The sequence below is a fragment of the Pungitius pungitius genome, chromosome 4 (genome assembly GCF_949316345.1).
Source record: "Pungitius pungitius chromosome 4, fPunPun2.1, whole genome shotgun sequence".
Classification (NCBI taxonomy): domain Eukaryota; kingdom Metazoa; phylum Chordata; class Actinopteri; order Perciformes; family Gasterosteidae; genus Pungitius; species Pungitius pungitius.
The window spans coordinates 7,078,809-7,092,701 of NC_084903.1; positions in this window are offsets into that span (position 1 = coordinate 7,078,809).

The window sequence follows — 13,893 nt, forward strand, 5'->3', positions numbered from 1 at the left end:
GCAGAAACAGCTAAAACGGATTCTAATGAATGATGCTTTAGCTTACACTGTTTCTGTCAAGCAAATGACCTTTTTTTATCATTATCATTATTGTATGAAGGATTAGGTTTAGTTTTAGAACCTGATTCACGCAACTACGTTTTGACCATTATTGTTACTTTCAAATCTTTTGCAGAAGCAGAAACAGCTAAAACGGATTCTAATGAATGATGCTTTACCTTACACTGTTTCTATCAAACAAATGATGTCTTTTCATCATTATCATTATGGTATGAAGAATTAGGTATAGTTGTTGAACCTGATTCACTCAACTACGTTTTGACCATTTTTGTACTTTCAAAGCTTTTGCAGAAACAGCTAAAACGGATTCTAATGAATGATGCTTTAGCTTACACTGTTTCTGTCAAGCAAATGAACTTTTTTTATCATTATCATTATGGTATGAAGGATTATGTTTAGTTTTAGAACCTGATTCACTCAACTACGTTTTGACCATTATTGTTACTTTAAGCTTTTGCAGAAGGAGAAAACAGCTAAAACGGACTGTAAGAGGAATGCTTTAGCTTACACTGTTTCTGTCAAGAAAATGAACTTTTTTCATCATTATCATTATGGTATGAAGAATTAGGTATAGTTGTTGAACCTGATTCACTCAACTATGTTTTGACCATTTTTGTTACTTTCAAAGCTTTAGGAGAAGGAGAACAGCTAAAACGGACTGTAAAGAGGAATGCTTTAGCTTACACTGTTTCTGTCAAGCAAATCAACTTTTTTTATCATTATCATTATGGTATGAAGGATTAGGTTTAGTTTTAGAACCTGATTCACTCAACTACGTTTTGACCATTATTGTTACTTTAAGCTTTTGCAGAAGGAGAAAACAGCTAAAACGGACTGTAAGAGGAATGCTTTAGCTTACACTGTTTCTGTCAAGAAAATGACCTTTTCTTTATCATTATCATTATGGTATGAAGGATTAGGTTTAGTTTTAGAACCTGATTCACGCAACTACGTTTTGACCATTATTGTTACTTTCAAAGCTTTTGCAGAAGGAGAAACGGCTAAAACGGACTCTATGAAGAAGGCTTTAGCTTGCACTGTTTCTGTCAAGCGAATTACCTTTATTCATCATTATCATTATGGTAGTAAGGATTAGGTTTAGTTTTAGAACCTGATTCACTCAACTACATTTTGACCATTATTGTTACTTTAAGCTTTTGCAGAAGGAGAAAACAGCTAAAACGGACTGTAAGAGGAATGCTTTAGCTTACACTGTTTCTGTCAAGAAAATGACCTTTTCTTTATCATTATCATTATGGTATGAAGAATTAGGTATAGTTGTTGAACCTGATTCACTCAACTATGTTTTGACCATTTTTGTACTTTCAAAGCTTTTGCAGAAACAGCTAAAACGGATTCTAATGAATGATGCTTTAGCTTACACTGTTTCTGTCAAGCAAATGAACTTTTTTCATTATTATCATTATGGTATGAAGGATTAGGTTTAGTTTTAGAACCTGATTCACGCAACTACGTTTTGACCATTATTGTTACTTTCAAAGCTTTTGCAGAAGTAGAAACAGCTAAAACGGATTCTAATGAATGATGCTTTAGCTTACACTGTTTCTGTCAAGCGAATTACCTTTATTCATCATTTTCATTATGGTGTGAAGGATTAAGTATAGTTTTAGAACCTGATTCACTCAACTACGTTTTGACCATTATTGTTACTTTAAGCTTTTGCAGAAGGAGAAAACAGCTAAAACGGACTGTAAGAGGAATGCTTTAGCTTACACTGTTTCTTTTAAGCAAATGACCTGTTTTTATCATTATCATTATGGTATGAAGAATTAGGTAGAGTTGTTGAACCTGATTCACTCAACTACGTATTGACCATTTTTGTTACTTTCAAATCTTTAGGAGAAGGAGAACAGCTAAAACGGACTGTAAAGAGGAATGCTTTAGCTTACACTGTTTCTGTCAAGCAAATGAACTTTTTTTATCATTATCATTATGGTATGAAGGATTAGGTTTAGTTTTAGAACATGATTCAGTCAACTACGTTTGGACCATTATTGTTACTTTCAAAAATTTTGCAGAAGGAGAAAACAGCTAAAACGGACTGTAAGAGGAATGCTTTAGCTTACACTGTTTCTGTCAAGAAAATGACCTTTTCTTTATCATTATCATTATGGTATGAAGAATTAGGTATAGTTGTTGAACCTGATTCACTCAACTATGTTTTGACCATTTTTGTACTTTCAAAGCTTTTGCAGAAACAGCTAAATTGGATTCTAATGAATGATGCTTTAGCTTACACTGTTTCTGTCAAGCAAATGAACTTTTTTCATTATTATCATTATGGTATGAAGGATTAGGTTTAGTTTTAGAACCTGATTCACGCAACTACGTTTTGACCATTATTGTTACTTTCAAAGCTTTTGCAGAAGTAGAAACAGCTAAAACGGATTCTAATGAATGATGATTTAGCTTACACTGTTTCTATCAAACAAATGATGTCTTTTCATCATTATCATTATGGTATGAAGAATTAGGTATAGTTGTTTAACCTGATTCACTCAACTACGTTTTGACCATTTTTGTACTTTCAAAGCTTTTGCAGAAACAGCTAAAACGGATTCTAATGAATGATGCTTTAGCTTACACTGTTTCTGTCAAGCAAATGAACTTTTTTATCATTATCATTATGGTATGAAGGATTAGGTTTAGTTTTAGAACCTGATTCACTCAACTACGTTTTGACCATTATTGTTACTTTAAGCTTTTGCAGAAAGAGAAAACAGCTAAAACGGATTCTAATGAATGATGCTTTAGCTTACACTGTTTCTGTCAAGAAAATGACCTTTTCTTTATCATTATCATTATGGTATGAAGGATTAGGTTTAGTTTTAGAACCTGATTCACGCAACTACGTTTTGACCATTATTGTTACTTTCAAAGCTTTTGCAGAAGTAGAAACAGCTTAAACGTATTCTAATGAATGATGCTTTAGCTTACACTGTTTCTGTCAAGCAAATGAACTTTTTTTTATCATTATCATTATGGTATGAAGGATTAGGTTTAGTTTTAGAACATGATTCAGTCAACTACGTTTGGACCATTATTGTTACTTTCAAAAATTTTGCAGAAGGAGAAAACAGCTAAAACGGATTCTAATGAATGATGCTTTAGCTTACACTGTTTCTGTCAAGCAAATGAACTTTTTTATCATTATCATTATGGTATGAAGGATTAGGTTTAGTTTTAGAACCTGATTCACTCAACTACGTTTTGACCATTATTGTTACTTTAAGCTTTTGCAGAAGGAGAAAACAGCTAAAACGGACTGTAAGAGGAATGCTTTAGCTTACACTGTTTCTGTCAAGAAAATGACCTTTTCTTTATCATTATCATTATGGTATGAAGAATTAGGTATAGTTGTTGAACCTGATTCACTCAACTATGTTTTGACCATTTTTGTACTTTCAAAGCTTTTGCAGAAACAGCTAAAACGGATTCTAATGAATGATGCTTTAGCTTACACTGTTTCTGTCAAGCAAATGAACTTTTTTCATTATTATCATTATGGTATGAAGGATTAGGTTTAGTTTTAGAACCTGATTCACTCAACTACGTTTTGACCATTATTGTTACTTTAAGCTTTTGCAGAAAGAGAAAACAGCTAAAACGGACTGTAAGAGGAATGCTTTAGCTTACACTGTTTCTGTCAAGAAAATGACCTTTTCTTTATCTCTATCATTATGGTATGAAGGATTAGGTTTAGTTTTAGAACCTGATTCACTCAACTACGTTTTGACCATTTTTGTTACTTTCAAAGCTTTAGGAGAAGGAGAAAACAGCTAAAACGGACTGTAAAGAGGAATGCTTTAGCTTACACTGTTTCTGTCAAGCAAATGAACTTTTTTTATCATTATCATTATGGTATGAAGATTAGGTTTAGTTTTAGAACATGATTCACTCAAATACGTTTTGACCATTATTGTTACTTTCAAAGCTTTTGCAGAAGCAGGAACAGCTAAAACGGATTCTAATGAATGATGCTTTACCTTACACTGTTTCTATCAAACAAATTACCTTTATTCATCATTATCATTATGGTATGAAGGATTAGGTATAGTTGTTGAACCTGTTTCACGCAACTACATTTTGACCATTATTGTTACTTTCAAAGCTTTTGCAGAAGTTGAAACAGCTAAAACGGATTTTAATGAATGATGCTTTAGCTTACACTGTTTCTGTCAAGCAAATGACCTTTTTTTATCATTATCATTATTGTATGAAGGATTAGGTTTAGTTTTAGAACCTGATTCACGCAACTACGTTTTGACCATTATTGTTACTTTCAAAGCTTTTGCAGAAGGAGAAACGGCTAAAACGGACTCTATGAAGAAGGCTTTAGCTTGCACTGTTTCTGTCAAGCGAATTACCTTTATTCATCATTATCATTATGGTAGTAAGGATTAGGTTTAGTTTTAGAACCTGATTCACTCAACTACATTTTGACCATTATTGTTACTTTAAGCTTTTGCAGAAGGAGAAAACAGCTAAAACGGACTGTAAGAGGAATGCTTTAGCTTACACTGTTTCTGTCAAGAAAATGACCTTTTCTTTATCATTATCATTATGGTATGAAGAATTAGGTATAGTTGTTGAACCTGATTCACTCAACTATGTTTTGACCATTTTTGTACTTTCAAAGCTTTTGCAGAAACAGCTAAAACGGATTCTAATGAATGATGCTTTAGCTTACACTGTTTCTGTCAAGCAAATGAACTTTTTTCATTATTATCATTATGGTATGAAGGATTAGGTTTAGTTTTAGAACCTGATTCACGCAACTACGTTTTGACCATTATTGTTACTTTCAAAGCTTTTGCAGAAGTAGAAACAGCTAAAACGGATTCTAATGAATGATGCTTTAGCTTACACTGTTTCTGTCAAGCGAATTACCTTTATTCATCATTTTCATTATGGTGTGAAGGATTAAGTATAGTTTTAGAACCTGATTCACTCAACTACGTTTTGACCATTATTGTTACTTTAAGCTTTTGCAGAAGGAGAAAACAGCTAAAACGGACTGTAAGAGGAATGCTTTAGCTTACACTGTTTCTTTTAAGCAAATGACCTGTTTTTATCATTATCATTATGGTATGAAGAATTAGGTAGAGTTGTTGAACCTGATTCACTCAACTACGTATTGACCATTTTTGTTACTTTCAAATCTTTAGGAGAAGGAGAACAGCTAAAACGGACTGTAAAGAGGAATGCTTTAGCTTACACTGTTTCTGTCAAGCAAATGAACTTTTTTTATCATTATCATTATGGTATGAAGGATTAGGTTTAGTTTTAGAACATGATTCAGTCAACTACGTTTGGACCATTATTGTTACTTTCAAAAATTTTGCAGAAGGAGAAAACAGCTAAAACGGACTGTAAGAGGAATGCTTTAGCTTACACTGTTTCTGTCAAGAAAATGACCTTTTCTTTATCATTATCATTATGGTATGAAGAATTAGGTATAGTTGTTGAACCTGATTCACTCAACTATGTTTTGACCATTTTTGTACTTTCAAAGCTTTTGCAGAAACAGCTAAAACGGATTCTAATGAATGATGCTTTAGCTTACACTGTTTCTGTCAAGCAAATGAACTTTTTTCATTATTATCATTATGGTATGAAGGATTAGGTTTAGTTTTAGAACCTGATTCACGCAACTACGTTTTGACCATTATTGTTACTTTCAAAGCTTTTGCAGAAGTAGAAACAGCTAAAACGGATTCTAATGAATGATGCTTTAGCTTACACTGTTTCTATCAAACAAATGATGTCTTTTCATCATTATCATTATGGTATGAAGAATTAGGTATAGTTGTTTAACCTGATTCACTCAACTACGTTTTGACCATTTTTGTACTTTCAAAGCTTTTGCAGAAACAGCTAAAACGGATTCTAATGAATGATGCTTTAGCTTACACTGTTTCTGTCAAGCAAATGAACTTTTTTATCATTATCATTATGGTATGAAGGATTAGGTTTAGTTTTAGAACCTGATTCACTCAACTACGTTTTGACCATTATTGTTACTTTAAGCTTTTGCAGAAAGAGAAAACAGCTAAAACGGATTCTAATGAATGATGCTTTAGCTTACACTGTTTCTGTCAAGAAAATGACCTTTTCTTTATCATTATCATTATGGTATGAAGGATTAGGTTTAGTTTTAGAACCTGATTCACGCAACTACGTTTTGACCATTATTGTTACTTTCAAAGCTTTTGCAGAAGTAGAAACAGCTTAAACGTATTCTAATGAATGATGCTTTAGCTTACACTGTTTCTGTCAAGCAAATGAACTTTTTTTTATCATTATCATTATGGTATGAAGGATTAGGTTTAGTTTTAGAACATGATTCAGTCAACTACGTTTGGACCATTATTGTTACTTTCAAAAATTTTGCAGAAGGAGAAAACAGCTAAAACGGATTCTAATGAATGATGCTTTAGCTTACACTGTTTCTGTCAAGCAAATGAACTTTTTTATCATTATCATTATGGTATGAAGGATTAGGTTTAGTTTTAGAACCTGATTCACTCAACTACGTTTTGACCATTATTGTTACTTTAAGCTTTTGCAGAAGGAGAAAACAGCTAAAACGGACTGTAAGAGGAATGCTTTAGCTTACACTGTTTCTGTCAAGAAAATGACCTTTTCTTTATCATTATCATTATGGTATGAAGAATTAGGTATAGTTGTTGAACCTGATTCACTCAACTATGTTTTGACCATTTTTGTACTTTCAAAGCTTTTGCAGAAACAGCTAAAACGGATTCTAATGAATGATGCTTTAGCTTACACTGTTTCTGTCAAGCAAATGAACTTTTTTCATTATTATCATTATGGTATGAAGGATTAGGTTTAGTTTTAGAACCTGATTCACTCAACTACGTTTTGACCATTATTGTTACTTTAAGCTTTTGCAGAAAGAGAAAACAGCTAAAACGGACTGTAAGAGGAATGCTTTAGCTTACACTGTTTCTGTCAAGAAAATGACCTTTTCTTTATCATTATCATTATGGTATGAAGGATTAGGTTTAGTTTTAGAACCTGATTCACGCAACTACGTTTTGACCATTATTGTTACTTTCAAAGCTTTTGCAGAAGGAGAAACAGCTAAAACGGACTCTATAAAGAAGGCTTTAGCTTGCACTGTTTCCATCAAACAAATCATGTCTTTTCATCATTTTCATTATGGTATGAAGGATTAGGTATAGTTCTAGAACCTGATTCATTCAACTACGTTTTGACCATTTTTGTTACTTTCAGAGCTTTTGCAGAAGGAGAAACAGCTAAAACGGATTCTAATGAATGATGCTTTAGCTTACACTGTTTCTGTCAAGCAAATTACCTTTATTCATCATTTTCATTATGGTGTGAAGGATTAAGTATAGTTTTAGAACCTGATTCACTCAACTACGTTTTGACCATTTTTGTACTTTCAAAGCTTTTGCAGAAACAGCTAAAACGGATTCTAATGAATGATGCTTTAGCTTACACTGTTTCTGTCAAGCAAATGAACTTTTTTATCATTATCATTATGGTATGAAGGATTAGGTTTAGTTTTAGAACCTGATTCACTCAACTACGTTTTGACCATTATTGTTACTTTAAGCTTTTGCAGAAAGAGAAAACAGCTAAAACGGATTCTAATGAATGATGCTTTAGCTTACACTGTTTCTGTCAAGAAAATGACCTTTTCTTTATCATTATCATTATGGTATGAAGGATTAGGTTTAGTTTTAGAACCTGATTCACGCAACTACGTTTTGACCATTATTGTTACTTTCAAAGCTTTTGCAGAAGTAGAAACAGCTTAAACGTATTCTAATGAATGATGCTTTAGCTTACACTGTTTCTGTCAAGCAAATGAACTTTTTTTTATCATTATCATTATGGTATGAAGGATTAGGTTTAGTTTTAGAACATGATTCAGTCAACTACGTTTGGACCATTATTGTTACTTTCAAAAATTTTGCAGAAGGAGAAAACAGCTAAAACGGATTCTAATGAATGATGCTTTAGCTTACACTGTTTCTGTCAAGCAAATGAACTTTTTTATCATTATCATTATGGTATGAAGGATTAGGTTTAGTTTTAGAACCTGATTCACTCAACTACGTTTTGACCATTATTGTTACTTTAAGCTTTTGCAGAAGGAGAAAACAGCTAAAACGGACTGTAAGAGGAATGCTTTAGCTTACACTGTTTCTGTCAAGAAAATGACCTTTTCTTTATCATTATCATTATGGTATGAAGAATTAGGTATAGTTGTTGAACCTGATTCACTCAACTATGTTTTGACCATTTTTGTACTTTCAAAGCTTTTGCAGAAACAGCTAAAACGGATTCTAATGAATGATGCTTTAGCTTACACTGTTTCTGTCAAGCAAATGAACTTTTTTCATTATTATCATTATGGTATGAAGGATTAGGTTTAGTTTTAGAACCTGATTCACTCAACTACGTTTTGACCATTATTGTTACTTTAAGCTTTTGCAGAAAGAGAAAACAGCTAAAACGGACTGTAAGAGGAATGCTTTAGCTTACACTGTTTCTGTCAAGAAAATGACCTTTTCTTTATCATTATCATTATGGTATGAAGGATTAGGTTTAGTTTTAGAACCTGATTCACGCAACTACGTTTTGACCATTATTGTTACTTTCAAAGCTTTTGCAGAAGGAGAAACAGCTAAAACGGACTCTATAAAGAAGGCTTTAGCTTGCACTGTTTCCATCAAACAAATCATGTCTTTTCATCATTTTCATTATGGTATGAAGGATTAGGTATAGTTCTAGAACCTGATTCATTCAACTACGTTTTGACCATTTTTGTTACTTTCAGAGCTTTTGCAGAAGGAGAAACAGCTAAAACGGATTCTAATGAATGATGCTTTAGCTTACACTGTTTCTGTCAAGCAAATTACCTTTATTCATCATTTTCATTATGGTGTGAAGGATTAAGTATAGTTTTAGAACCTGATTCACTCAACTACGTTTTGACCATTATTGTTAGTTTAAGCTTTTGCAGAAGGAGAAAACAGCTAAAACGGACTGTAAAGAGGAATGCTTTAGCTTACACTGTTTCTGTCAAGCAAATGAACTTTTTTTTATCATTATGGTATGAAGGATTAGGTTTAGTTTTAGAACATGATTCAGTCAACTACGTTTGGACCATTATTGTTACTTTCAAAAATTTTGCAGAAGGAGAAAACAGCTAAAACGGACTGTAAGAGGAATGCTTTAGCTTACACTGTTTCTGTCAAGAAAATGACCTTTTCTTTATCATTATCATTATGGTATGAAGAATTAGGTATAGTTGTTGAACCTGATTCACTCAACTATGTTTTGACCATTTTTGTACTTTCAAAGCTTTTGCAGAAACAGCTAAAACGGATTCTAATGAATGATGCTTTAGCTTACACTGTTTCTGTCAAGCAAATGAACTTTTTTCATTATTATCATTATGGTATGAAGGATTAGGTTTAGTTTTAGAACCTGATTCACGCAACTACGTTTTGACCATTATTGTTACTTTCAAAGCTTTTGCAGAAGTAGAAACAGCTAAAACGGATTCTAATGAATGATGCTTTAGCTTACACTGTTTCTATCAAACAAATGATGTCTTTTCATCATTATCATTATGGTATGAAGAATTAGGTATAGTTGTTTAACCTGATTCACTCAACTACGTTTTGACCATTTTTGTACTTTCAAAGCTTTTGCAGAAACAGCTAAAACGGATTCTAATGAATGATGCTTTAGCTTACACTGTTTCTGTCAAGCAAATGAACTTTTTTATCATTATCATTATGGTATGAAGGATTAGGTTTAGTTTTAGAACCTGATTCACTCAACTACGTTTTGACCATTATTGTTACTTTAAGCTTTTGCAGAAAGAGAAAACAGCTAAAACGGATTCTAATGAATGATGCTTTAGCTTACACTGTTTCTGTCAAGAAAATGACCTTTTCTTTATCATTATCATTATGGTATGAAGGATTAGGTTTAGTTTTAGAACCTGATTCACGCAACTACGTTTTGACCATTATTGTTACTTTCAAAGCTTTTGCAGAAGTAGAAACAGCTTAAACGTATTCTAATGAATGATGCTTTAGCTTACACTGTTTCTGTCAAGCAAATGAACTTTTTTTTATCATTATCATTATGGTATGAAGGATTAGGTTTAGTTTTAGAACATGATTCAGTCAACTACGTTTGGACCATTATTGTTACTTTCAAAAATTTTGCAGAAGGAGAAAACAGCTAAAACGGATTCTAATGAATGATGCTTTAGCTTACACTGTTTCTGTCAAGCAAATGAACTTTTTTATCATTATCATTATGGTATGAAGGATTAGGTTTAGTTTTAGAACCTGATTCACTCAACTACGTTTTGACCATTATTGTTACTTTAAGCTTTTGCAGAAGGAGAAAACAGCTAAAACGGACTGTAAGAGGAATGCTTTAGCTTACACTGTTTCTGTCAAGAAAATGACCTTTTCTTTATCATTATCATTATGGTATGAAGAATTAGGTATAGTTGTTGAACCTGATTCACTCAACTATGTTTTGACCATTTTTGTACTTTCAAAGCTTTTGCAGAAACAGCTAAAACGGATTCTAATGAATGATGCTTTAGCTTACACTGTTTCTGTCAAGCAAATGAACTTTTTTCATTATTATCATTATGGTATGAAGGATTAGGTTTAGTTTTAGAACCTGATTCACTCAACTACGTTTTGACCATTATTGTTACTTTAAGCTTTTGCAGAAAGAGAAAACAGCTAAAACGGACTGTAAGAGGAATGCTTTAGCTTACACTGTTTCTGTCAAGAAAATGACCTTTTCTTTATCATTATCATTATGGTATGAAGGATTAGGTTTAGTTTTAGAACCTGATTCACGCAACTACGTTTTGACCATTATTGTTACTTTCAAAGCTTTTGCAGAAGGAGAAACAGCTAAAACGGACTCTATAAAGAAGGCTTTAGCTTGCACTGTTTCCATCAAACAAATCATGTCTTTTCATCATTTTCATTATGGTATGAAGGATTAGGTATAGTTCTAGAACCTGATTCATTCAACTACGTTTTGACCATTTTTGTTACTTTCAGAGCTTTTGCAGAAGGAGAAACAGCTAAAACGGATTCTAATGAATGATGCTTTAGCTTACACTGTTTCTGTCAAGCAAATTACCTTTATTCATCATTTTCATTATGGTGTGAAGGATTAAGTATAGTTTTAGAACCTGATTCACTCAACTACGTTTTGACCATTTTTGTACTTTCAAAGCTTTTGCAGAAACAGCTAAAACGGATTCTAATGAATGATGCTTTAGCTTACACTGTTTCTGTCAAGCAAATGAACTTTTTTATCATTATCATTATGGTATGAAGGATTAGGTTTAGTTTTAGAACCTGATTCACTCAACTACGTTTTGACCATTATTGTTACTTTAAGCTTTTGCAGAAAGAGAAAACAGCTAAAACGGATTCTAATGAATGATGCTTTAGCTTACACTGTTTCTGTCAAGAAAATGACCTTTTCTTTATCATTATCATTATGGTATGAAGGATTAGGTTTAGTTTTAGAACCTGATTCACGCAACTACGTTTTGACCATTATTGTTACTTTCAAAGCTTTTGCAGAAGTAGAAACAGCTTAAACGTATTCTAATGAATGATGCTTTAGCTTACACTGTTTCTGTCAAGCAAATGAACTTTTTTTTATCATTATCATTATGGTATGAAGGATTAGGTTTAGTTTTAGAACATGATTCAGTCAACTACGTTTGGACCATTATTGTTACTTTCAAAAATTTTGCAGAAGGAGAAAACAGCTAAAACGGATTCTAATGAATGATGCTTTAGCTTACACTGTTTCTGTCAAGCAAATGAACTTTTTTATCATTATCATTATGGTATGAAGGATTAGGTTTAGTTTTAGAACCTGATTCACTCAACTACGTTTTGACCATTATTGTTACTTTAAGCTTTTGCAGAAGGAGAAAACAGCTAAAACGGACTGTAAGAGGAATGCTTTAGCTTACACTGTTTCTGTCAAGAAAATGACCTTTTCTTTATCATTATCATTATGGTATGAAGAATTAGGTATAGTTGTTGAACCTGATTCACTCAACTATGTTTTGACCATTTTTGTACTTTCAAAGCTTTTGCAGAAACAGCTAAAACGGATTCTAATGAATGATGCTTTAGCTTACACTGTTTCTGTCAAGCAAATGAACTTTTTTCATTATTATCATTATGGTATGAAGGATTAGGTTTAGTTTTAGAACCTGATTCACTCAACTACGTTTTGACCATTATTGTTACTTTAAGCTTTTGCAGAAAGAGAAAACAGCTAAAACGGACTGTAAGAGGAATGCTTTAGCTTACACTGTTTCTGTCAAGAAAATGACCTTTTCTTTATCATTATCATTATGGTATGAAGGATTAGGTTTAGTTTTAGAACCTGATTCACGCAACTACGTTTTGACCATTATTGTTACTTTCAAAGCTTTTGCAGAAGGAGAAACAGCTAAAACGGACTCTATAAAGAAGGCTTTAGCTTGCACTGTTTCCATCAAACAAATCATGTCTTTTCATCATTTTCATTATGGTATGAAGGATTAGGTATAGTTCTAGAACCTGATTCATTCAACTACGTTTTGACCATTTTTGTTACTTTCAGAGCTTTTGCAGAAGGAGAAACAGCTAAAACGGATTCTAATGAATGATGCTTTAGCTTACACTGTTTCTGTCAAGCAAATTACCTTTATTCATCATTTTCATTATGGTGTGAAGGATTAAGTATAGTTTTAGAACCTGATTCACTCAACTACGTTTTGACCATTATTGTTAGTTTAAGCTTTTGCAGAAGGAGAAAACAGCTAAAACGGACTGTAAAGAGGAATGCTTTAGCTTACACTGTTTCTGTCAAGCAAATGAACTTTTTTTTATCATTATGGTATGAAGGATTAGGTTTAGTTTTAGAACATGATTCAGTCAACTACGTTTGGACCATTATTGTTACTTTCAAAAATTTTGCAGAAGGAGAAAACAGCTAAAACGGACTGTAAGAGGAATGCTTTAGCTTACACTGTTTCTGTCAAGAAAATGACCTTTTCTTTATCATTATCATTATGGTATGAAGAATTAGGTATAGTTGTTGAACCTGATTCACTCAACTATGTTTTGACCATTTTTGTACTTTCAAAGCTTTTGCAGAAACAGCTAAAACGGATTCTAATGAATGATGCTTTAGCTTACACTGTTTCTGTCAAGCAAATGAACTTTTTTCATTATTATCATTATGGTATGAAGGATTAGGTTTAGTTTTAGAACCTGATTCACGCAACTACGTTTTGACCATTATTGTTACTTTCAAAGCTTTTGCAGAAGTAGAAACAGCTAAAACGGATTCTAATGAATGATGCTTTAGCTTACACTGTTTCTATCAAACAAATGATGTCTTTTCATCATTATCATTATGGTATGAAGAATTAGGTATAGTTGTTTAACCTGATTCACTCAACTACGTTTTGACCATTTTTGTACTTTCAAAGCTTTTGCAGAAACAGCTAAAACGGATTCTAATGAATGATGCTTTAGCTTACACTGTTTCTGTCAAGCAAATGAACTTTTTTATCATTATCATTATGGTATGAAGGATTAGGTTTAGTTTTAGAACCTGATTCACTCAACTACGTTTTGACCATTATTGTTACTTTAAGCTTTTGCAGAAAGAGAAAACAGCTAAAACGGATTCTAATGAATGATGCTTTAGCTTACACTGTTTCTGTCAAGAAAATGACCTTTT